This window comes from Triticum urartu, chromosome 1A (assembly GCF_056163025.1).
Source record: "Triticum urartu cultivar PI428250 chromosome 1A, HENAU_Tu73, whole genome shotgun sequence".
In the NCBI taxonomy this organism is placed as follows: Eukaryota; Viridiplantae; Streptophyta; class Magnoliopsida; order Poales; family Poaceae; genus Triticum; species Triticum urartu.
This window is the reverse complement of record NC_141873.1, coordinates 132,306,948-132,332,602: the sequence shown is the minus strand read 5'-3', so window position 1 is coordinate 132,332,602 and position 25,655 is coordinate 132,306,948.

Genomic DNA, 25,655 nt, shown 5'->3' with positions numbered 1-25,655 from the left:
GCTAGTACGCCTATTACACCGGGGATGCAGCGCCTTGGTGTTTATCTTAGGGGCGTGTGCGGCCTAGAGCTACTGGCGCCCGATCTGGAGGTCGGCCGGGATTAAAGGGATGGCCTAGGGGCGCTGCCAAGCACGGTGGTGGTGTGAGGTCGATGGGAGGGCGGGGCGGCGGAGGCAGGGGTCTGGGCCGATGGTCGCTGGCGGTTCGAGAAAGATCGTCAACAGTGACTGGCAGGAGGTAGACGAAGGCCATCTGCCCGTTCCTTATAGATTGGACGGTTTAATAAAAAAATCAACTGACCTATTTATTTTCAGTCGACTGTTATCTTAGATATGACCACATGTGGTGGTGTGCTGGAGGAGTACCTGCATTTCTTGTGCTCATATATTACAAAATCATACGGAGTAGAATCTAGTTTTGTTTGCCATGCAATGTTGTAGAGCTATCATATGTCTCCTGTCATTTATTTTTCAGCCACCTGCTATCTGCTACTTTTACAGTGCACTAGTTCTGCACACACTTCACCCTTACTCTCACTATTGTGTTTTTATGCAAGGGTATTTCAGACTCTGCTGCCATGAGAGAAGCCAAAAAGAAAAGAGAGAATTCGCTGTAGCTTCGTATGTGGGTCGGCAAGACATGTTACAGTGCTATAAAGGGTGCAGTGTCAGCAGATGGAGACGATAAACGTAGCTCTTGAGTTGATGACCTCGCTCGCAATGAACCACCATCCCAGGTGCTTGCTTTAACTTCGCGGTGTCATATGTGGTTGCATGTTTCATATGGTGTCTAGCTTGTATTCGAAAGGCCGAAGTCGGTAAGATAAGGAAAGATATTTTTTACATGAACTACCATCCAATGAGCACCAGAAGACAAATAGCTAGTCAGGGCACTGGCCGAGCCAGTGACAAGCCCAGCAAAGATAGGCATCACCTGGAAGCCAACTAAAAAGCTGTGATGGTGGCGAAGCAGCCCGCCTCCCACCAGGCTCTCAGGTCCTAGATGATCATGCTCACCACTCCAGCCGGATGTCTAGCTTGTATTGCTTCCAATTTGGTTAAATTGCATCTACTTAGCTTACACATTATACCTTTGAATATGACATGCCTTTCTGTTTTTGGTACATACTAGTACATCTGTGTATTAACCATGTTCTTACATCAAACTAATGTTCTTGTGTATCCCTCATCGATCACTTATGACGAGGCAGGCAGGCAAGGGGACTACTCCTCATGTAAAGAATGCAGCATCAGCCTCCCGACATGATTCTCAAGAAACAGAAATGCTAGATGAAGATAGTGAACGTAGCTCTATAGTTGATTACAGCATTTCCCCTACACTAGCATCGCAGGTGCTTGCTCTAACTTGGCAGCGTGATATGTGGTTGCATGTTGCAGATGGTGTCTAGATTGTAATTCTTCCAATCTGGTTAAACTGCATGTGCTAGTCTTCTTAGCTTATACATTATACCTGTTAATGTGGCATGCCTTCCTGTATTTAGTACACAATACATCTGTCTATTAAGCATGTCCTTACATAAAACTATTGTTTTTTTGTATCCCGCATCAATCAACATGACGAGACACCTTTAGTATATGCAGTGCGATATTAGTTGCATCTTTCATATGATTTATAGCATGCGTTGCTTCTAATTTGTTGAAATTCCATTTATGATGGGACGCTTTTAACTTGGCAGAGTCATATTGGTTGCATCTTTCATGTGGTGTCTAGCTTGCATTGCTTCTTATTTGCTGGAATGGTTTCTGCTTAGTTTACACAAACAGTTGTGAACATGACATGCCGTCCTATTTTTCGTACATATTCCATCCTGGTATCATGTGTTTGCCTTACATCAAAGTAGTGATTGCCAGTATCATGCATGAATGAGTTCTGAAGAGAGAATTTTATTGCTTTTTCTTGTCGGTTTTATTTGACAATTCAAAATCAATAAAGCAGAAGGAAGTTAGCAAGGCAGCGGATAAAGGTGCTCCTTCCGAACGGAGGGCCTCTACAGTTTCTACTCCTCCACACCCCTAAGATGATTTCCATGACAACACATGCATAGACACTCAACAAAGCTGTGTTTATGATGAGTACGTCTCCCCTAGTGCAGCATCACCGGTGCTCCCTCTAACTTGGCATTGTTATATGTGGTTGCATGTTATGTGTGATGTCTAGCTTGTATTGCTTCTAATTTTGTTGAATTCCATCTGCTTACTTTACACATTATACTTGAATAAGACACGCGTTCCTATTTCTAGAACATACAATATCTGTCTATCACACCATGTTCTTACATCAAATTACTACTGTTGTGTAACCTGCAACAATCACTTATCATAAGACACGTTTGACTTCGGAGTGTGATATAGGTTACATCTCACATTCTTTTCTAGCTTCTACTACTAATTTTTTGAAATGGCACTTATGACGAGATAGTTTTAACTTGGTAGAGTGATATTTGTTGCATCTATCATATGGTGTCTAGCTTTCATTGCTTCTAGTTTGTTGAAATGCATTCTCCTTAGTTTACACATCATAAGCTGTGAATATGCAATGCTATGAATATGCAATGGCACTAATGACGAGAGACCTCTAACATGGTAGTGTGATGTTGTTTGCATCTTGCATATGATTTATTTCTTGTACTGCTTCACATTTGTTTAAACGCCATTAATGATGAGACATTGTTAACTTGGCAGAGCGATATTTGTAGCATCTTTCATATGGTGTCTACCTTCCATTGCATTGCTTCTAATTTGGTGAAATGTCTTCTTCTTAGTTTACACATCATAGTTCTGGTTATCTCTTCCGTCCTGTTTTTCATACATATTACATCCTCCTATCATGTGGTTGTCTAACATCAAAGTTCAGTTTGTCTGCATCACGCATCAATTTGTTCTAAAGAACTAAATTGTTGTTTGTTTTTCTTGTCGGCTTGACTTAACATGGCATAGAGAAAGAGGAAGAAACACAGAATGGCAGGGAATGAGAAGCGGATGAATCCTGCAGATTCTGCTGGTACTGATGGTGCAATAGAAGGTCAAAGTCCAGCAGAAAATTCCACAAAAAACGGCATCCCATGCTACACGAGTTGCAAAAAAAGCCAAACAGAAACAAATAGCTGCCACCAAACAAGCAGAGACAGCCCTAGTTCTTGCAACACCTACCACAGTACTGCCAGCTGCACGACTTACTCGTGCGTTAACTGAGCTAGCAGCACGTTCCCAAGCTCCCTTGCCACCTGACACTACTTCCCAAGCACTCTTGACACAAGACGAGTTGGCAATATCAGATGAACCTTGTGAGCTTCAACAGCAAGAAGCTAGTTGCTGGAGTCAATTTACAGTTGCATGCTTCTTTATATGTAGTCTCACAGTTTGATGTACACTAACACTTCCTATGTTCGTTGTTGGACTAGCACCTAGGCGCAAGAGGAAACAAACATCAGGGATAATGCTCGATAGGTTAACTAAATCTAGAGGAGGAAGAATGGAGATCCGTTTTGAGGCAGGTTTAAAAAGGCCACATGATGCTACAGAGTCAGCCAAGTTAGTATCAGAGGCAGCGGTTGCCGTTAGGTGTCCTGTATGTATCCTCCCAACATGGATTCAGTACAGGAATGACAAAGACGAAACCCAGTTCAACACCTTCCTCGACCATTTATCTGTGAGTATGGTTATGTATGGAAACTAGTAATGTCGTCTTGCTCTGTCCCATACTTTCTAGGTTGCTGATAATGAGACTCCCATAATTTTCAACAGATGAGGTTCAAGTAGGATAGCCAAGATGATGCAACCAGACAAGCTTGCACCCATGTTTTCAAGTCTGCTCTGCGATAGTATCGGTATAACTTGAGGAAAACTCACTTTGAAGGCAAGGCTAACAATGAACTTTCCCAAACATCTCCAGTGGAAAATATATCGGATGAAGACTGGAGGGGCCTTGTTAAACACTAGTCTGATCCGAAGTATCAGGTACATTATATATATATGTGATCAGATCACATGTTGAAGTCCTATTTACGCATGTGCCACACAAATCTATCTTCTTGTAGGTGAACTGTTCAAAGAACAAGGCCAACCGTACAAAAGTGAAATTCCAACAGACGACAGGATCTCGTAGCTATATTGCACACTGCGAGGCTCTTGTAATTAGTTGCTGTTTCACTCTTTTCGATGTATCATATTATCAGATCTATATTGACTTGTTCGAAATGCAGAGGAAAGCCCGCAAGGACCAAAAAGTACCTGAACCAAATGATGTGGAAATCTTCAAGGACTGTCACACCAGCAAGAAGAAGGGCATGACTACACCAGTCAAAGCCGCTGTTGTAAGTCCTTAATCCTCATACCTTTTAACTACTACTTACTCTGATTTCTTCCTTGAACTGCATGGTTTGCAGCCAATGTCTATTACTCTTTTCAATTTTATACACAATTGTCTTAGCGTATCATTGCACCTTACAAGGTTTAAAAGAGAGGAGTGATGTTCCTTTGATCTTGACCCGTAATCTAGTTCCGTGCCGGACTTGCCCACACAATGTTACAATTGCCCGTTTGTCTGTTCTCAGTTGTTTTGTGATATGAATGATGTCATACTATGCTTAACGTATTATAAACTTCGTCTCTTTATCCTTAGCCCTCAATACAATGTGAAGAAATAGACAATACATTAGCGATGGTACATGGTCATATGTTTGGGACCTGGTTTTATTATGTACTTTGCAATAAAATACAACTAATATTTTACATGGGTTCACCAGAATAAGTTCTGTATATAGACCAAAGCTATTTTGTTTGGTTTTGCTGCCTCCTTAATATCTTCTATTCTGGTACTACTAATGTAAAACCTCAACTTTTCAGCGAGCTATTGAACAAATGGTGGAACCACCACCTTCTGAAGGTGGCGAGGCAACTATAACCGCAATGTCAGCTCTTGCTGCAGTGGGTCAGTACCTGTCCACTAACAGTGCCAAAAGCACGTTCCTGCGTAATACTGGGTTGGTTGTTAAGGAAATATCGTCCAAACTGCCTCATGATCAAGATATGCAAGCTCAAAGCAATGTTGTATCTGCACTCCAGACACAAGTCCATTCCCTAACAGAGACCCTTTGTGAAACAAGGAGAAACATTGCTCAATGTCATCAAGATATGCATGGTTTTGAAACTAGACTATCAGACATTTGCTATGTTGTTCAGGAGCCTAGGGGAAATGAAGGCTAGGGTTATGGTGCTCCATCAGACAATACAACATGAAAACGTAACAGTCAGGTCAAATGAACTGAGCTTCTGAACTTCTGGTGGTGCATTTATCTGCTAGACTGTTAAGTTTTATGTCAACCTTCCTTTTGTTATATAGTTGTGATTTGTTTTGGTGCGATACAAAATTTATTCTTAACGTGCAGCCACCGGCTGAAGAAAACAGCAAGCCATTTTTGTATAGTGTAGGGTGTTCCCTATATTTGCACTGGTGGCGATCTTTGATGCCGAGTGGATGTAATCTGTGCAATCGCCTTAATAGCCTAGCGTTAGTTTCGGCCTTATTTATTTCCTAGTCTTCTTTTTCCCTGGTTTGCTAGTGGCCGCAACTACCATGGGCCATATACGGGCCGTAGGATCCATGGGTCTCCTACGGGCCGTCGATAAATGGGCATGTAATCGGTGGGCCTCAGGCCGTTGGATAAATGGGTCTACATGGGTCGTAATCGGGCGTAATTGGTATCGGCCCAGCATGGTAACAGGCTGTTAACAGGGCGTAGGACAGCAAAGGCTTAATTCTGTCACAGGCATAACGGGTCGTTAATGGGCCAGAATATAGGACGGGCTGGAAACGGTGCAACGGGTTAACAGGCCAGAAATGGGCCAACTCTTGCCATGGGCCGAATTTGGCCCATTAGGGTAACAGGCCAGTAACGGGCTGACTCTTGCCATGGGACGAATTTGGCCCATTAGGGGAACAGGCTAGTAACGGGCCGACTCTTGCCATGGGCCGAATTTGGCCCATTAGGGGAACATGCCAGTAACGGGCCAGAACTAATCGACGGCCGAAAAGGAGCCCAAGAACGTATGGGCCGTCAATAGGCCAAAAGCTAACACAAGCTGGAAATGGCCCATGTAAATCACGGGCCGTTAACGGGTATAAAGAAAATTACTGTTCATTATGGGCTAGAGTCACCATGGGCCTGTAAAGGGCCGAAAGATACGAAGGCCTCATATGGGCCGAAAGACGTCGTGGGCCATACATGGGCCGAAAGTGAAATGGGCTGGTGTTATATTCGACGGCCCACATGACGTTGTTGGGCCGATTTCCTTTAGGGCCTAACGGGCCGTGAGTTAACGGGCCGTAAAATGGGCTATTTGCGAAGAGACCGTTAACAGGCTTTTCATGGGCCAGCCCCTTAACTTTTGACCAAGTCAAACGGGCCGGCTTTGTAAGCTAAATGGGCCAGTGGTGGGCCGTGGCACATGTTGACATATCACAGGCACCTATCTGACCCACTGACGAGCTGACACGTGTTTCGTCCGGCCAATAAGAATTTTACACGTGGAAATTTCCCATTGGTCGGGGCTGTTAACGGATTATCGAATCCAAAACCCGACCCGATAGCTTAAAGGTGTTTAGTTACTGTGGATGCCACGTGTCGGTCACCCTTGACGAAAGCACTTCTGTGACGCGCAATTTATCGTCATGGAAGTGGACACTTCCGTGATGATAATTTTGGTAATGTCATAGAACACTTCTACGACAGCACAGGTATGACTATCTTGATTCTGTCATAAATTTGTCATGGATGTACATGCATGACAAAAAATGCGACCTACTGTGACAAACACGTATCATCACGGAAGTGTATTTTTTTGTAGTGTGGGACTTATGTGGGGAGGAGGTCACAAATGCAGTGTTGAGAATTGTTCGAGGGGTGGAGAGTGCTGAATGTGTGAACGACACTGTCTTGGTGCTTATTCCCAAGGTGATCAACCCAACCCTCCTAACTCAATTCCGCCCTATTAGCTTATGTAATGTCATTTACAAAATAGCATCAAAGGTCATTGCAAACAGGCTGCAAGTGGTGCTACCAGATATTATTTCAGATGAGCAGTCAGCCTTTGTGCCAGGTAGACTGATAACTAACAGTATCATATGTGCATATGAGTGTTTACACTTTATGAAATGCAGCAAGGCAAAGTCAAATAGCTTTTGCGCTTTAAAGCTGGATATGATGAAAGCATATGACAGGCTGGAGTGGTCTTATCTCCAAGCGATCATGATCAAGCTGGGTTTCAACCAACAGTGGGTGGAAATACTAATGGGGATGATCAGTTCAGTTTTGTTCTCAGTTCAGTTTAATGGAGAGAGACTAGAGAGTTTTTTGCATTCTCGTGGCATCCATCACGGAGACCCGATCTCCCCCTACCTCTTCTTGATCGCAGCAGAGGGCCTTTCATGCCTTTTAAAAACCAGTTCTCGATCATCAGCACTCAATGGGATAAAGGTGGCACCCGCAGCTCCGGCTGTCAACCACCTTCTCTTCGCCGATGATAGCTTGTTGTTCAAGTCAAGTGTACAGGAGGCGACAGAGGTGTCAAACCTATTGGATATATATTGCAATGCTTCCTGACAAAGGGTGAACCATAACAAGTCATCTATCTTCTTCAGTAAAGGGACCTCGCAACTTGTGAGAGATAGCATAAAAACACGCTCAATGTCCAGAATGAATCTCTGAGTGATCGATACTTAGGAATGCCAACAGATGTGGGGCAATCGAAGATGGGTACTTTTAGATATCTCCAAGACAGGGTTTGGGAAAGGGTGAAAGGCTGGATGGAGAAACTTTTATCGGTTGCAGGCAAGGAGGTACTTATTAAGGCTGTGACCCAAGATCTGTCGGTTTACTCTATGGCCTACTTTAGACTTCCTCGTGTCCTTTGCGATAACATCACGTCTATAATCCATCAATTCTGGTGGGGAAGTAAAGCGGGTAAGAGAAAGCCTAGCTGGGCGGCTTGGGATGTTATGACAAGGCCAAAACACTTAGGCGGTCTGGGTTTTCGTGATATGGAAATCTTCAATCTTGCGTTGCTTTCCAGGCAAGCCTGGAGAGTACTTACAGAGCCTGACTCCTTGAGCGCGAGAATTTTGAAGGTGGCATACTTCCTGGAGACCACACTACTCGAGGCACAACTTGGCGGGAGGCCATCTCAGATTTGGAGGGCGGTGTTGGATGGACAGGACATGCTAAGGCTTGGGATCATACGTCGCATTGGGAATGGGCAAACTACACGTATTAGGAGCCACAACTGGCTTCCAAGACAGGGCATGATGAAGTTGATCTCATCAAGGGTCCCATCGCCGCCGCTTATGGTCTGTGACCTGATCACCATTGCAACCACCACATGGAATGAAGCGCTAGTCCGGTCGGTATTCTTACCAATCGATGCTGAGGCAATCTTTAGCATACCTCTCTGCACAAGAAACATCTCTGACTTCTGGGCATGGAGCACTGATAAGAAGGGGGGCTTTTCAGTCAGATTGGTGTACATGCTTATTATGCATACAAAGAACGTGAGAGAATCTTGGATAGATGAAGAGGAGGGAACCTCGGGGGCTGGACATGACAACAGTTCGTGGTCGTCGCTATGGGCAGTTAAGCTACCACCAAAGATCAAGTTCTTTCTATGGAGACTGGCAAGAAGTTCGATCCCGACAGCAGATGTTCTTGTGCACAAAAATATGAGCGTTTCCGAAGCATGCAAGCTTTGTGGCGCCCGGGTCTCTTGGCGACATACGATGTTGGATTGCACTAACGCCCGTTGTATTTGGGCTCTATCAGATGAGGACTTAGTGCAGAAATTGTGCCAACACAACAATGATGATCCACGACAGTGGCTGTTCGCCCTGAATGAAGCACTGAGCTCGGAAAAATTTATGTTGATGGCAGTCACACTATGGGATGTATGGAGTGCAAAGCGGAAAGCAGTCTATGAGGGTATCCACCAATCGCCTTTGTCTACACATCTATTCATTCAGCGATATATTGCCGAGTTCCAGACCCAGACAAAGGTTCTGCCGACGACGAGCGGCCAGACACAAAGACCGAAGCAATGGCTGAAGCCCCCACACAATATGTCGAAGATCAATGTGGATGCAGCAGTTGCAGAAAGGCGAGGGGTTGGAACCATTGCCGCAATAGCCAGAGATGAGTCGGGAGCATTCTTGGGGGCATCAATGCTGGGCTTCACAGCGATCACCAACCCTCAACCTTAGAATCTTTGGCGGTGAGGGAGGCATTGGCACTGCCGGAAGATCTCCAACTTCAGTCGATCCACGTAGCCTCCAATTGCAAGGAGGTGATAGATAGTATAAAGCAGAAGAATAGAGCAGAATACGGAGCGATCGTGCATGAAATCATAGACTACTCTAGTAGATTTAATTCTTGTAATTTCGTTCATGAGTTTAGGAGCTCCAATGTGGAGGCTCATAATTTAGCAAAGCATGCTTTGAAACTAGGGAGCGCCATGTGTGGTTAGGTCACCCCGGGAACCTCTCTTTCATCCTGGTTCAACTGGTGACGACGTAATAAAGCTTTGTGAATTGTCTCAAAAAAACTGAAGTAGTCAGCTTTTTTACGAAAACACTAATGCCAACACGTGTGGGCGTTACCCCAACTCGCCCAGATGCCTCGATCATCGTCCAGTGCCTTTTGCACGAATATTGGCATGAAAAGGCTGATTTTGTGTGCCATGTAGGATAAGTCGTGTGTGTGGTGTGTAAGGGAGTTCGTTTGCACGCCTGTTTTCTCTCCGAGGTCAACAGTTGCCAGTCGGGGCGTGCGGTGGAACTGCCGTCGCGCCCGCACGCCAAGCCCGATTGCGGTTGCCGCACCTCACGTCTCGCCACTTTGCCCCCCCCCCCCCCTCGCGGTTCATTTACTCCCCTCCCCATTCATTACTCCCCAAACCCACCATCCAGACCAGTTGCATTCGATTGAGGAGAAACCGAGAGGAGAAGGCGATTGTCGGTGTCAAAACCGGCGGATCTTGGGTAGGGGGTCCCGAACTGTACGTCTAAGGTTGATGGTAACAGGAGAAAGGGGACACAAAGTTTTACCCAGGTTCGGGCCCTCTTGATGGAGGTAACACCCTACGTCCTGCTTGATTGATATTGATGGGTATGAGTATTACAAGAGTTGATCTACCACGAGATCGTAATGGCTAATCCCTAGAAGTTTAGCCTATATGACTAAGGTATTGAGTATCCCCTATCCGGACCAAGTCCTCCGGTTTATATAGACACCGGGGGGATCTAGGGTTACATAAAGTCGGTTACATAATATGGAATCTTCATGGTTGTTCGCCAAGCTTGCCTTCCACACCAAGGAGAGTCCTATCCAGACACGGGTGTAGTCTTCGGTCTTCATATCTTCACACCCCATCAGTCCGGACCACAGATAACAGGCCGGACGCCCGAGGACCCCTTAGTCCAGGACTCCCTTAGTAGCCCCTGAACATGGCTTCAATGACAAGGTATCCAGCGCGTAGTGCTATCTTCGGCATTGCAAGGCGGGTTCCTCCTTACGAACTCCAAAAAATAGTCTTCGAATGAAACAAACATGTCTAGACCTGTAAAACACACCGCACACAACTGTAGAGAGAATATAATAACACATGAGTCCCATCTGCTGACAACTTTAGTAATGTGACGTCACGCCTGTCCAGTCATAATTTCAAACCGTTTTTTGCCCCGCGTTTCGAGACGCGATTGTCATTGGCACATCTTGTCAAAGCAGAGATCGTGTCCCCTTATCACGGGATTCTCATCAATACGGGTGTGGGTAACCCAACCGTGCCGTGTACACAACCCTTGGGAGCAGGCGAATTTTAAGGCGGATGGGGGGGCGTTCGATATTCACTGCCCTTATAAGGAGATAAGATTCCTCCTTCTTCCCCCACGCTTTTCTCCTGCCTCTCCGTCCTTGAGCTCCAGCGCCCAAGTTCTCATTCCCCTTGTCTCGAGAAAGCACTCAACCATGCCTAGATCTGGAGCTCAAGGCAAGTGGATGGCGTCCTCCGTTAAGGGGGAGAACGTCACCGAGCTTCAGGCGGCCGGGTATCTGGCAAAGGAAATCGCCCACCGTCTTCCAGCCCGGGGACAGATCATCCCCACACCGAAGCCCAACGAGAGGGTAGTGTTCATCCCCCACTTCCTCCGCGGGCTAGGGTTTCCTACTCCACCCCTTCGTCCGTGGGATTATGTTCTACTACGGGATAGATTTCCACGATCTATCCTCGAACTCCTTCCTCAATATCTCGGCATTCATCGTCGTGTGCGAGGCTTCCCTCCGCATCCACCCCCACTTCGGGTTATGGCTGAAAACCTTCAACGTGAATCCCAAGGTGGTGGACGGACAGCATGCAGAGTGCGGGGGCGCAATGGTGAGCAAGCTCACCAATGTTTCTTGGCCAAAAGGCACATTCGTGGAATCTGTCAAGGAATGGAAGAAGATATGGTTCTACATCACCGAACCCCACGACGCCACCTAGGCCGCAGCTGCCGAATTCAACTCCGGCGCTCCCATGCGGCTCACCTCTTGGGTCGAGAAGAGCCCAAACTGGTGTTCGTCGGACGAGCTGATTGCGCTTCAAACGCGCATCCAAAGCATGATCGATAGGGATATCAAGCTCGTCGACATAATCCAAGTAATGCTGGTGCGCTGGATCCTCCCCTGCCAGAGCCGAAGCCGTCCTCTATGGGACTTCAACCCGAAGAAACACCATACCTTGGTGAGGCTCTTCGAAACGACTCATGAAGATGTCTGGAAGTTGCTTTTCAAGGGCAACAAGATACCGCCAGCCACCAATTCGGATTGTGGCCACAACATAAATCACCTCCCCAACGAGGTATGTTATTTTTAACACATCCCTTACTTGCTTGTTTCAAAGGTGATATCTAATGCTTTCATTACCATTGCTTTTTCAGTACTGGTTGAAGCGGGCGAAGAAGATTCGGTGTCCGGCTCCCCTGCCCGAAGAGCCAGTCACTCCGCATTTAGTAAAGATGCTGGAGCCGGTGCCTTACAAGGCACCAGAGAAGAAGGCCACAAGAAAGGCCAAGGGGGTCCGGAGTGGCCCCCGCCGCAAGGGCACTTCGGACGTGGCGTCCGAAGACAAGGCCCATTCCCTTGCCGCTGAAGACAACGCGGATGTGGAGGAGGAGGAGAGCGAGTCTCCCCCCGACGGGGGGAGGAAGAAGAGGGCGGCCTCCACAACTCTGGAGGCGGAGGCGCCCAAAAAGGGGAATGGCTCCCTAACGGGTAACTCCGCATGGGACGTTGATGACAGTCCGGAGAGACGCCCCCGCGCTAAGCCTCGGGCCGCATCGTAAGTACTAACACCTTGTCCGCCTATAAAGTCTCTCCTCCTCATTGTATTGAAACGATTGGTAAATTTTATTGTAGTCCGGCCCACAAAAGCTCCCAGCGATCCTCGTCAGGAGGCTCGCTGGATTCCAAGGCGATGGCCAGCGACTCCCTGCCAGACGCACACTCCCCCAAGACCAAGGAGGATGCGGAGGTGCTGTCCCGAAGGACTGTCTCCGGCAGGGGAGAGGCTCAGGAGGTGCCCAAAGGCGAAACCCCATCACCGGACACCAAGGGGACTCAATCCCCAAAGAGACTGCCAGGGAGGGCCGTACACAGTTCGGCCCTCAACCGGACTAAATTTCGGAGACCGAGGCGGCTCCGGAATCCAGTATGCACCCTCCTTCAAAAGAAGGGGGATGCCTGTTCCACCAGTGACCCCTGTCCAACCAGGGGCACTGGATAACCTACTGGAGGCGCTACGAGGCGCTTCCATTATGGATGAGCATCGTGCCCTTATGGGCGTGGTGATTGAAAAGGTTCAGTCCGCCAAGAGCGGATTAACCGAAGCCTGCAGTAGCTTGCTGACAGGTTTTGAGGTAAGAGACACCGAACAAGGAGAAAATCCCAGTGTAGACCAGTAGCCCCTGAGACATTGTCTGGTGTTTGGAAAGAAAAAGCCGAATAGAGGATCAATCTCATTTAACAGGAAACTAACTTAATTTTTCTAAAATGCAGGCATCGTTCCTAGTCGCGGCCTCATGCTACGTCTTGAGCTTGCGTTGGTTTTCCCCGAAGAGGAAGGGATGATGCAGCAGAGTAGCGTAAGTATTTCCCTCAGTTTTTGAGAACCAAGGTATCAATCCAATAGGAGTCTACGCTCAAGTCCCTCGTACCTGCACAAAGAGATAGCTACTCGCAACCAACGTGACTAGGGGTTGTCAAGCCCTTCACGGTCACTTACGAGAGTGAGATCTGATAGATATAATATTTTTGGTATTTTTGGTATAAAGATGCAAAGTAAAAAGTAAAGGCAAAGTAAAAAAGCAAAGCAATATTAAAGTAATGGAGATTGATATGATGAGAATAGACCCGGGGGCCATAGGTTTCACTAGTGGCTTCTCTCAAGAGCATAAGTATTCAATGGTGGGTGAACAAATTACTGTTGAGCAATTGACAGAATTGACCATAGTTATGAGAATATCTAGGCATGATCATGTATATAGGCATCACGTCCGTGACAAGTAGATCGAAACGATTCTGCATCTACTGCTATTACTCCACTCATCGACCGCTATCCAGCATGCATCTAGAGTATTAAGTTAAAAACAGAGTAACGCCTTAAGCAAGATGACATGATGTAGAGAGATAAATTCATGCAATATGAAATAAACCCCATCTTGTTATCCTCGATGGCAATGATACAATACGTGCCTTGCTGCCCCTTCTGTCACTGGGTAAGGACACCGCAAGATCGAACCCAAAGCTAAGCACTTCTCCCATGGCAAGAACTACAAATCTAGTTGGCCAAACCAAATGGATAATTCGAAGAGACTTGCAAAGATAACCAATCATACATAAAAGAATTCAGAGAAGATTCAAATATTATTCATAGATAGACTTGATCATAAACCCACAATTCATCGGTCTCAACAAACACAGCGCAAAAAGAAGATTACATCGAATAGATCTCCGCAAGAGAGGGGGAGAACTTTGTATTGACATTCAAAGAGAGAGAAGAAGCCATCTAACTACTAACTATGGACCCGAAGGTCTGAGGCAAACTACTCACACTTCATCGGAGAGGCTATGATGATGTAGAAGCCCTCCGTGATGACGGCCCTCTTCCGGCGGAGCTCCGAAACAAGCCCCAAGATGGGATCTCGTGGATACAGAAAGTTGCGGCGGTGGAATTAGGTTTTTGGCTCCTCTTCTGATCGTTTGGGGGTATGTGTGTATATATAGGAGGAAGAAGTACGCCGGAGGAGCAACGAGGGGCCCATGAGGCAGGGGGTGCGCCCCCCACCCTCGTGATTGCCTCTTTTGTTTCCTGGAGCAGGGTCCAAGTCTCTTGGATCACGTCCGGTGAGAAAATCATGTTCCCGAAGATTTTATTCCGTTTGCACTCCGTTTGATATTCCGTTTATCCGAAACACTGAAATAGGCAAAAAATAGCAATTCTGGGCTGGGCCTCCGGTTAATAGGTTAGTCCCAAAAATAATATAAAAGTGGAAAATAAAGCCCAATATAGTCCAAAACAGTAGATAATATAGCATGGAGCAATCAAAAATTATAGATACGTTGGAGACGTATCAGGCATCCCCAAGCTTAATTCATGCTCGTCCTCGAGTAGGTAAATGATAAAAAGAGAATTTTTGATGCGGAGTGCTACTTGGCATAATTTCAATGTAAATCTTCTTAATTGTGGTATGAATATTCAGATTAGAAAGATTCAAGACAAAAGTTTATATTGACATAAAAAATAATAATACTTCAAGCATACTAATAAAGCAATTATGTCTTCTCAAAATAACATGGCCAAAGAAAGTTATCCCTACAAGATCATATAGTCTGGCTATGCTCCATCTTCACCACACAAAGTATTTAAATCATGCACAACCCCGATGACAAGCCAAGCAATTGTTTCATACTCTAACTGTTTCAAAACTTTTTCAATCTTCACGCAATACATGAGCGTGAGCCATGGATATAGCACTATAGTTGGAATAGAATGGTGGTTATGGAGAAGACAAAAAGGAGAATATGGTCTCACATCAACTAGGCGTATCAACGGGCTATGGAGATGCCCATCAATAGATATCAATGTGAGTGAGTAGGGATTGCCATGCAACGGATGCACTAGAGCTATAAGTATATGAAAGCCCAAAAAGAAACTAAGTGTCTATGCATCCAACTTGCTTGCTCATGAAGACCTAGGGCAATTTTTGAGGAAGCCCGTCATTGGAATATACAAGCCAAGTTCTATAATGAAAAATTCCCACTAGTATATGAAAGTAATAACTTGAGAGACTCTCTATTATGAAGATCATGGTGCTACTTTGAAGCACAAGTGTGGTAAAAGGATAGTAACATTGTCCCTTCTCTCTTTTTCTCTCATCATTTTTTTTATATTTTTTTTGTTTGGGCCTTTTCTCTTCTTTTTTTGGCCTCTTTTTATTTGGGCTTCTTTGGCCTCTTTTTTTTATTTATTTTTCGTCCGGAGTCTCATCCCGACTTATGGGGGAATCATAGTCTCCATCATTCTTTCCTCACTAGGACAATGCTCTAATAATGATGATCATCACACTTTTATTTTTCTTATAACTCAACAATTACAACTCGATACTTAGAACAAAATATGACTCTATGTGAATGCATCCGGTGGTGTACCGGGATATGCAATATGACAATGATGGAGTGTGTCATGAACGGAACGGTGAAAAGTTGCATGGCAATATATCTCAGAATGGCTATGGAAATGCCATAATAGGTAGGTATGGTGGCTGTTTTGAGGAAGGTATATGTAGGTGTATGATACTGGGGAAAGGTGCGCGGTATTAGAGAGGCTAGCAAAGGTGGAAGGGTGAGAGTGCATATAATCCATGGACTCAACATTAGTCATAAAGAAATCATATACTTATTGCAAAAATCTAGAAGTTATCAAAGCAAAGTATTACGCGCATGCTCCTAGGGGGATAGATTGGTAGGAAAAGACCATCGCTCGTCCCCGACCGCCACTCATAAGGAAGACAATCAATAAATAAATCATGCTTCAACTTCATCACATAATGGTTCACCATACGTGCATGCTACGGGAATCACAAACCTTAACACAAGTATTCTTTAAGTTCACAACTACTCAACTAGCATTACTTTAATATTATCACCTCCATATCTCAAAACAATTATCATGCTTCAATCTTTTCTTAGTATTCAACACACTCAAAAGAAAGTTCCACAAATCTTGAATACCAAGCATATTATTATTAAGCAAGTTACCATGCTATTAAGAGACTCTCAAAATAATTTAAGTGAAGCATGAGAGACCAATAGTTTCTTTAAAACGAATCCACCATCGTGCTCTAAAAGATCTAAGTGAAGCACATAGAGAAAAACTATCTGGCTCAAAAGATATAAGTGAAGCACATAGAGCAAAACTACTTAGCTCAAAAGATATAAGTGAAGCACATAGAGCAAAATTATAACGCTCAAAAGATATAAGTGAAGCACATAGAGTATTCTATCAAATTTTAATTCATGTATGACTCTCTCAAAAGGTGTGTACAGCAAGGATGATTGTGGCATACTAAGACACAAAGACACAAATAATACAAGACGCTCCAAGCAAAACACATATCATGTTGGTGAATAAAAATATAGTTCCAAGTAAATTACCGATGGAAGTGGACGAAAGAGGGGATGCCTTCCGGGGCATCCCCAAGCTTTGACTTCTTGGTGTCCTTGGATTATCTTGGGGGTGTCATGGTTATCCCCAAGCTTAGGCTCTTTCCACTCCTTGTTCCATGATCCATCAAAAGAATTCACCCAAAACTTGAAAACTTCACAACACAAAACTCAAAATAGAAAACTCGTGAGCTCCGTTAGCGAAAGAAAACAAAAGACCACTTCAAGGTACTGTAATGAACTCATTATTTATTTATATTGGTTTTAAACCTACTGTATTCCAATTTCTCTATGGATTATAAACTATTTTACTAGCCATAGATTCATCAAAATAAGCAAACAACACACGAAAAACAGAATCTGTCAAAAACAGAACAGTCTGTAGTAATCTGTAGCTAGCGCAAGATCTGGAACCCCAAAAATTCTAAAATAAAATGATGTACGTGAGGAATTTATCTATTAATCATCTGCCAAAATAATTAACTAAATATCACTCTTAAAATAAAAAATACAGCACTTCTCGTGAGCGCTAAAGTTTCTGTTTTTTACAGCAAGTTCAACAAGACTTTCCCCAAGTCTTCCCAACGGTTCTACTTGGCACAAACACTAATTAAACACAAAAAAACACAACCAAAACAGAGTCTAAATAATTTATTTATTAAATAACAGCAAGGAAAAATATTGGGTTGTCTCCCAATAAGCGCTTTTCTTTAAAGCCTTCTTAGCTAGCCATTGATAATTTTAATGATGCTCACATGAAAGACAAGAATTGAAGCACAAAGAGGGCATCATAAAACATGTGACAAACACATCTAAGTCTAACATACTTCCTATGCATAGGCATCTTATAGGCAAACAAATTTTCAAGGCAAGCAAAAACTAGCATATGGAAGTAAGCGGAAAGAAACAATAGCAATCTCAACATAACGAGAGGTAATTTAGTAACATGAAGATTTCTACAACCATATTTTCCTCTCTCATAGTAATTACATGTAGGATCATAAGAAAATTCAACAAAATAGCTATCACATAAAATATTTTCAACATGATCCACATGCATGCAAAGTTGACACTCTTCCAAAATAGTGGGATTAACATTAACTAAAGTCATGACTTCTCCAAACCCACTTTTATCAAGATTTTCATAAGATTGAACATTCTCCAAATATGTGGGATCTAAAGTTGACACTCTTCCAAACCCACTTTCAATAATATTGCAAACAATATTATCAATCTCATATTCATCATGGGGCTTAAATAAATTTTCAAGATCATAAGAAGAATCACCCCAATCATGATCATTGCAACAAGTAGTAGACATAGCAAAACTAGCATCCCCAAGCTTAGGGTTTTGCATCTTATTAGCACAATTGACATCAAAAGAATTTATAATAGAATCATTGCAATCATGCTTTTTATTCAAAGATCTATCGTGAGTCACTTTACGGATTTCAGTCAAAACCTTATAAAGATAATCTAGTGCATCCAAATCACTAGGAATTGGTTCATCATAATTGGATCCCTTAAAAAGATTGGCAAGCGGATGAGGATCCATAGATCTTAGCTTCTCTGTTTAGTAATAAATAAACAACTATTCCAACCATACGAGCAAACAAGAAACAGGCAAAAAGAGGAAAATAGAGAGGGAGGATAGGGAGAGAGAGAGAGGGCAAATAAAACGGCAAGGGTGAATTGGGGGGAGAGGAAAACGAGAGGAAAATGGCAAATAATGTAATGGGAGAGATAGGGATTGTGATGGGTACTTGGTATGTTGACTTTTTCCGTAGACTCCCCGGCAACGGCGCCAGAAATCCTTGTTGCTACGTCTTGAGCTTGCGTAGGTTTTCCCCGAAGAGGAAGCGATGATGCAGCAGAGTAGCGTAAGTATTTCCCTCAGTTTTTGAGAACCAAGGTATCAATCCAGTAGGAGCCTACGCTCAAGTCCCTCGTACCTACACAAAGCGATAGCTACTCGCAACCAACGCGATTAGGGGTTGTCAAGCCCTTCACGGTCACTTACGAGAGTGAGATCTGATAGATATAATATTTTTGGTATTTTTGGTATAAAGATGCAAAGTAAAAAGTAAAGGCAAAGTAAAAAAGCAAAGCAATATTAAAGTAATGGAGATTGATATGATGAGAATAGACCCGGGGGCCATAGGTTTCACTAGTGGCTTCTCTCAAGAGCATAAGTATTCAATGGTGGGTGAACAAATTACTGTTGAGCAATTGACAGAATTGACCATAGTTATGAGAATATCTAGGCATGATCATGTATATAGGCATCACGTCCGTGACAAGTAGATCGAAACGATTCTGCATCTACTACTATTACTCCACTCATCGACCGCTATCCATCATGCATCTAGAGTATTAAGTTAAAAACAGAGTAACACCTTAAGCAAGATGACATGATGTAGAGAGATAAATTCATGCAATATGAAATAAACCCCATCTTGTTATCCTCGATGGCAACGATACAATACGTGCCTTGCTGCCCCTTCTGTCACTGGGTAAGGACATCGCAAGATCGAACCCAAAGCTAAGCACTTCTCCCATGTCAAGAACTACCAATCTAGTTGGCTAAACCAAACGGATAATTCAAAGAGACTTGCAAAGATAACCAATCATACATAAAAGAATTCAGAGAAGATTCAAATATTGTTCATAGACAGACTTGATCATAAACCCACAATTCATCGGTCTCAACAAACACACCGCAAAAAGATGATTACATCGAATAGATCTCCACAAGAGAGGGGGAGAACTTTGTATTGAGATTCAAAGAGAGAGAAGAAGCCATCTAGCTACTAACTATGGACCTGAAGGTCTGAGTTAAACTACTCACACTTCATCAGAGAGTCTATGATGATGTAGAAGCCCTCCGTGATGACGGCCCTCTTCCGGCGAAGCTCCGGAACAGGCCCCAAGATGGGATCTCGTGGATACAGAAAGTTGCGGCGGTGGAATTAGGTTTTTGGCTCCTCTTCTGATCATTTGGGGGTACGTGTGTATAAATAGGAGGAAGAAGTACGCCGGAGGAGCAACAAGGGGCCCATGAGGCAGGGGGCGCGCCCCCCACCCTCGTGACCGCCTCTTTTGTTCCTTGGAGCAGGGTCCAAGTCTCCTGGATCACGTTCGGTGAGAAAATCACGTTCCCGAAGATTTTATTCCGTTTGGACTCCGTTTGATATTCCGTTTATCCGAAACACTAAAATAGGTAAAAACAACAATTCTGGGCTGGGCCTCCAGTTAATAGGTTAGTCCCAAAAATAATATAAAAGTGGAAAATAAAGCCCAATATAGTCCAAAACAGTAGATAATATAGCATGGAGCAATCAAAAATTATAGATACGTTGGAGACATATCACCTCGCATACTGCCTAAGTATCTGGACTGAAGCAGAAACTGGCGGAGGCCGAGGAGGAGCTGGGCCAAGCAAAGAGGCAGCTCCAGGAGAAACAAGGTAAGCGATAACCTGTTATATATTCAAAAAGAAGAAAATTGAATGCGATGACCAAAATGCCATGATTTGTACAGAAGCGGCGACCGAGGTCGGGGCCCTGAGAAAGGCCCTGGCCGAAGCCGAGGGTAAGGTTGTCCAACAGCAAGCCACCCGTAAGAAGCTCAAGGCTTGGGTCGGGGAGGTCATGCAGGACCTCCAAGACATGGTGAAGAAGTGTGAAGCTTTGGGGCACGAGGCGTCGGCTTGAGAGGCCGAACTTACCAAGGCTCATCAGAGCTCAGAGGCCGCACGGAATGAGGCCCGGGACGCTCTCCAGGAGATCCAGGAGGCAAGCTCCAGGAGGCAACGAAGATTGCAGCGGGTAAGGCATTTAACATGCAAAGCAAGTATGTGGAGAGGAAGTACCTTTCACTAACCCGGATTCGGAGTTGCCCAGGGGCTTTTGTGGATCTACCGCGCAGTGTATCCGATGCTGCAGAGTTCTTCCAAGCTAGGGAAGGGGATTCTTCGGAGAAGCTGTTCTGGTCGCAGTATGTTGTGCCAGAACATCCGGTGGCCTTTTCCGATCAACTAAAGCAGTTGGTCGAGCTGCATAGGGTGGCTGAACTGGCCATGAAGGATTTCATGATCCTATTATGGCCGGCCGAAGCTATACCTAGTAGTTATTTCAGCCTTGTGAAGAGGGTGGTGGAGGCTTGTCCGTGGCTAGACATCGTCAAGCGATCAGTCTGCATCGAGGGTGCCCGCATGGCCTTCGCTCGTTGCAAGATGTGGTGGGCGAAGATGGATGCCGTCGAGGTGGCCAGGGGGCCGCCGGAGGGCAAGGAGCACCGCACACCCGAGCGATATTTTGGGGATGTCCTGGAGGGATCTCGACTTGTAGCAACGCAGTGTGGGCAGGACGTTATTCTTGAATGAATACATCCATGTTTTGCCTTGTATGAACAAATCCGCCTTGTAATATATAATTTTTATTATGTTTTGATTGTTTCCTCATGTGCGGCCGTGTTGTATGAAATCTGAGGGTTAACCAGTCATCGGCTTCAGCCCTCGTAGGTAGTACAGAGGTGTTTGGGATGGAATCTAAACAATCTTGATCCAATTATATGGTCCTTGAAGGAGTTGTTTAGCGCAACGAACCAGGAAACCAGACTATACGGCTTGAACGCCCTCACTTAGCCATAGGAGTTTTATAATAAAACATAGGCGCAGCCCCTGGTATACGAACCAGAGTGCTGTTAGCGTCTGATCGGGAAGTACCGATCCTTCGCGAAATGCAGAAAAAATGATTTGAGACCTCCGAACAGCTGACCAGCTCTCGCCGCATCATGACAGTCAGTTTTCGGCTTTCTCTACTGAGGTCCTCATCCGGTTTAGAGAAGGACACAATCGCAGTAGTTCTCCCTTTACTACCCTAGCCGATGTAGCGGAACGTAGGGTAGCAAGCACAGGAGCCGGGCAACCCAACTATTGACCAAAACATGATTCAGAGCCAATGCATATAATGCTAAATTCGGGGTGCCGAACTATACTTATAGAAAGTGTTCGGACTTTTGTTGCCATAGTGTAAGGTGCTATAAAGCCCCTGGCAAACGTCAAACATACCAAAGTGTACGGGTGCTACCTGATGGGGTTATCCACAGGGAATCTGAAAAAGAAAAGAGAGAAAGAAAATAGAAAAGACTTAAAGGTAAAAAGCTGGGGTCCTAAAGCTCCAGCTACACACTGTTTTCATTGTAATGTAATTAGTACGTCAAGGCGCATTGATACAAATAGTGCACTAAGCAATAGGCTATTTAACATGCCAAAACCAGGGGAGAGCTGCATATGGGTCCTGGAAAATAGGTAGAGTTATCGTTAACGGAATCACCTAACAAGTTCCCCATATGTCCATGCTTCTCGTCGTCTTGGTGTATTTATCCTAAGAGGACCGATGACCAGACCCCCCGATGGGGCCTGTGGGATTGAGACCTGAAAGGAAAACAAGTAAAAGTGAAAGAATGTGTGTATCCGATGTCGGTTGAGCCGTGCCATGGATCACAAGTTGTATGTGCCTCCGTCAATGCCCATGGAATTTTAAGTGTGTATTTATGTACGCGCGGCACAAATGCCACCACTTGATTGGGACTGAGACGGAGGCCGGATTGCTAGTCGAGCTCCTGGCGAGCCGAGCTCTCCTGCTCCAGAGTAGTTCGGACCCTCTTAAGGATGTCCGCGGGCTCGTCAGCCGAATGAAGGGTCTGCTTGAGAAGGCCGCTTGAGAAGGCCGCTTTGTACTTCTGCTTCTAGGGCAGCCGTTTCGTATTGCCATTGACTGTTATAACGCCACGTGGACTGGGCATCTTGAGCTTGAGATAAGCATAGTGTGGCACTGCGTTGAATCGAGCAAACGCAGTTTGTCCGAGCAGTGCATGATAGCCACTCCGGAATGGGACGATATTGAAGATTAACTCCTCACTTCGGAAGTTGTCTGGAGATCCGAAGACAACCTCTAATGTGATTAAGCCCGTACAACGGGCCTCTACACCTGGTATGACTCCTTTAAAGGTAGTCCTTGTAGGCTTGATCCCTGATGGGTTAATGCCCATTTTCCGCGTTGTATCCTGATAGAGCAGATTGAGGCTGCTACCACCGTCCATAAGGACACGAGTCAGGTGAAACCCATCAATTATTGGGTCTAAGACTAGTGCGGCTGAGCCCCCATGACAGATACTGGTCGGGTGGTCCCGGCGATCGAAAGTGATCGGGCACAACGACCATTGGTTGAATTTTGGGGAGACTGGCTCTATCGCGTAGACGTCCCTAAGCGCACGCTTGCTCTCCCTCTTGGGGATGTGGGTGGCATATATCATGTTCACCGTTTTGACCTGAGGGGGAAACTTCTTCTGTCCCCCTCTGTTCGGCTGCCGTGGCTCTTTGTCATCGTCCTCGCTTTGCGATCCTTTTTCCCTGTTCTCGGTGTTTAATTTGCCGGTCTATTTGAAAATCCAGCACTCTCTATTTGTATGATTAGGAGGCTTGTCGGTGGTGCCATGAATCTCGCATGGAAAGTATGGGGAAAGCTGGATGGGCCCGAATTGCTCTTTTGGAACGGCTTCTTCTGCTGACCGGACTTAGAGCCACTGAATCCGGCATTGACCGCCGTATCCTCGATGTTGTCACCGCTATTTTGGCGCTTGTATCTATTGCGTCGAGACTTGTCTTTGTTATTTTTAACTTAAGGGGTGCCAGCGTCGCTTTCATTGTTTTTGCTACGGGCCAACCAACTGTCCTCGCCCGCACAAAAGCAGGTCATTAGTGTCGTGAGGGCCGCCATGGATTTTGGCTTTTCTTGGCCGAGGTGGCGAGCGAGCCATTCGTCGCGGATGCTATGTTTGAAAGCTGCTAGAGCTTCAACGTCCGGACAGTCAACAATTTGGTTCTTTTTAGTTTGGAACCTTGTCCAGAATTTCCCGGCGGACTCTTCGGGCTGCTGGACTATATGGCTTAAGTCATCAGCGTCCGGAGGTCGAACATATGTACCTTGGAAGTTATCGAGGAAAGCCTCTTCCAAGTCCTCCCAACTGCCAATGGAATTGTCAGGCAAACTGTTTAGCCAATGCCGAGCTGGCCCCTTGAGTTTGAGAGGGAGGTATTTGATGGCATGGAGGTCATCTCCGCGTGCCATATGGATGTGGAGAATGAAGTCTTCGATCCACACCACGGGGTCTGTGGTCCCATCGTATGATTCTATGTTCACGGGCTTGAATCCTTCGGGGAATTCGTGATCCAGGACCTCATTAGTGAAGCAATGAGGGTGTGCGGGGCCTCTGTATCGGGTCATATCGTGACGCAGCTCTGATGAAGTCTATCTACGGTGTTCGGCCTACGCATGACTGGGTTTGTCACGTCCGAATAGGTTGCCGTTGTCACGTGTCAAGATGCGTCCTCGTGATCCGTAGATTGATCTAGTAGGTCCTGCTTTATTGTTCAGGTTCTGCCGGAGGACATATGTATGGTCGTGGGCGAATTTACCTTTGCCTGAATGACGAGGCGGGGCGGGCTGGTGTTCGGCATGGGTTGCCGTTTTGTCCCGGCCACACGCTGGCCGGTAAGCTGCATTGTACGATGGTGGTATATACTCCGGCGCCTCCTCGTCGAACCGAGGTAGAAATTTACGCTTTGGGTAGCTTTTGGTTGGGCGCTTGAGGCCGTATTCTTCGGCTGCTAGGACATTAGTCCATTTATCATTGAGCAGATCCTGGTCAACTTGAAGCTGCTGCTGCTTCTTTTTCAGGCACCTTGCAGTGGCTATTAGCTGGCGCTTGAAGCGCTCCTGCTCAAGAGGTTCCTCGGGCACGATGAAATCCTCGGTGCCAAGGCTCACCTCATCCTCGAAGAGCAGAAGGTAATTGTCGTCCTCTGAATCTTTGTGTGTGGCCTGCTTAACAGGGCTAACCTGCGCATCTTCCCGTTCGTCTTGTTTGTTTGTTGTGTCGATGGGGTCTTCGTTGTCTTCGGCACCTTTCGGAATGTCATCCTCTCTTGTGCCGGTGTTGTTGTCTTTACTGCGGCCTGACTTAGAGCGGCGCCGCTGACGCCGGTACTTGGACTGTATTTTGGAAGGTTTATCCTCAACTGGGTCTTCCTTGTCGTCGCCGCTGTTTTCCTTTGGTGCATCCACCATGTATACGTCATACGAGGAAGTGGCTGTCCAGCGTCCGGTGAACGGCGGGTTCTGGTCTTCTTCTTTTCCAGCATCGTCGTCCATACCGTCGATGTCCTCGGAGTCGTAATCAAGTTCGTTGGTCAAATCCTCGACCGTGGCTATAAAATGGGTGGCGGGTGGGAAGCAAAATTCTCCATCGTCAGCCCCTAGTTCGAGCCGGATATAGTTCGGCTGAGAGTCCTCCGCTAAGGACAGACTTTTTAATGAGTTTAGCACATCGCCCACAGGCGAGTGCTGGAAGATGTCTGCGGTGCTGAATTCGAAGATCGATAAATGATCAAGCTCGGCGTCCGCGGACTCGCGTGGTTCGGAACCTATAGCCGGAGACAAGTCCGGTGTTCCGGTGGCATAGGCATCGAGTGAGACCAGGTCCATGTGCGGTTCCAACACCATGGAATATGCAGCCTCCGTGGTGGGGTTAATCCTCCCATCTCTAGATGGCGCGGCCTGCTCCGGCCCTAGGGCCAGAGCGGTTATAAGAGCGATCTCCTGGATGCGGCCCGATGACATATTTAAGTCATGATCATCTGGGTGATCAGAAGCGGCTACCGTGGTATCAAATCCAGCAAAGATAAAGTCTCCTCGGATGTCCGCGACGTAGTTCAAGCTCCTGAATCTGACCTGATGGCCAGGGGCGTAGCTTTCGATCTGCTCCAGATGGCCAAACAAGTTGGCCCGCAATGCGAAGCCGCCGAACACAAAGATTTGTCCGGGGAGG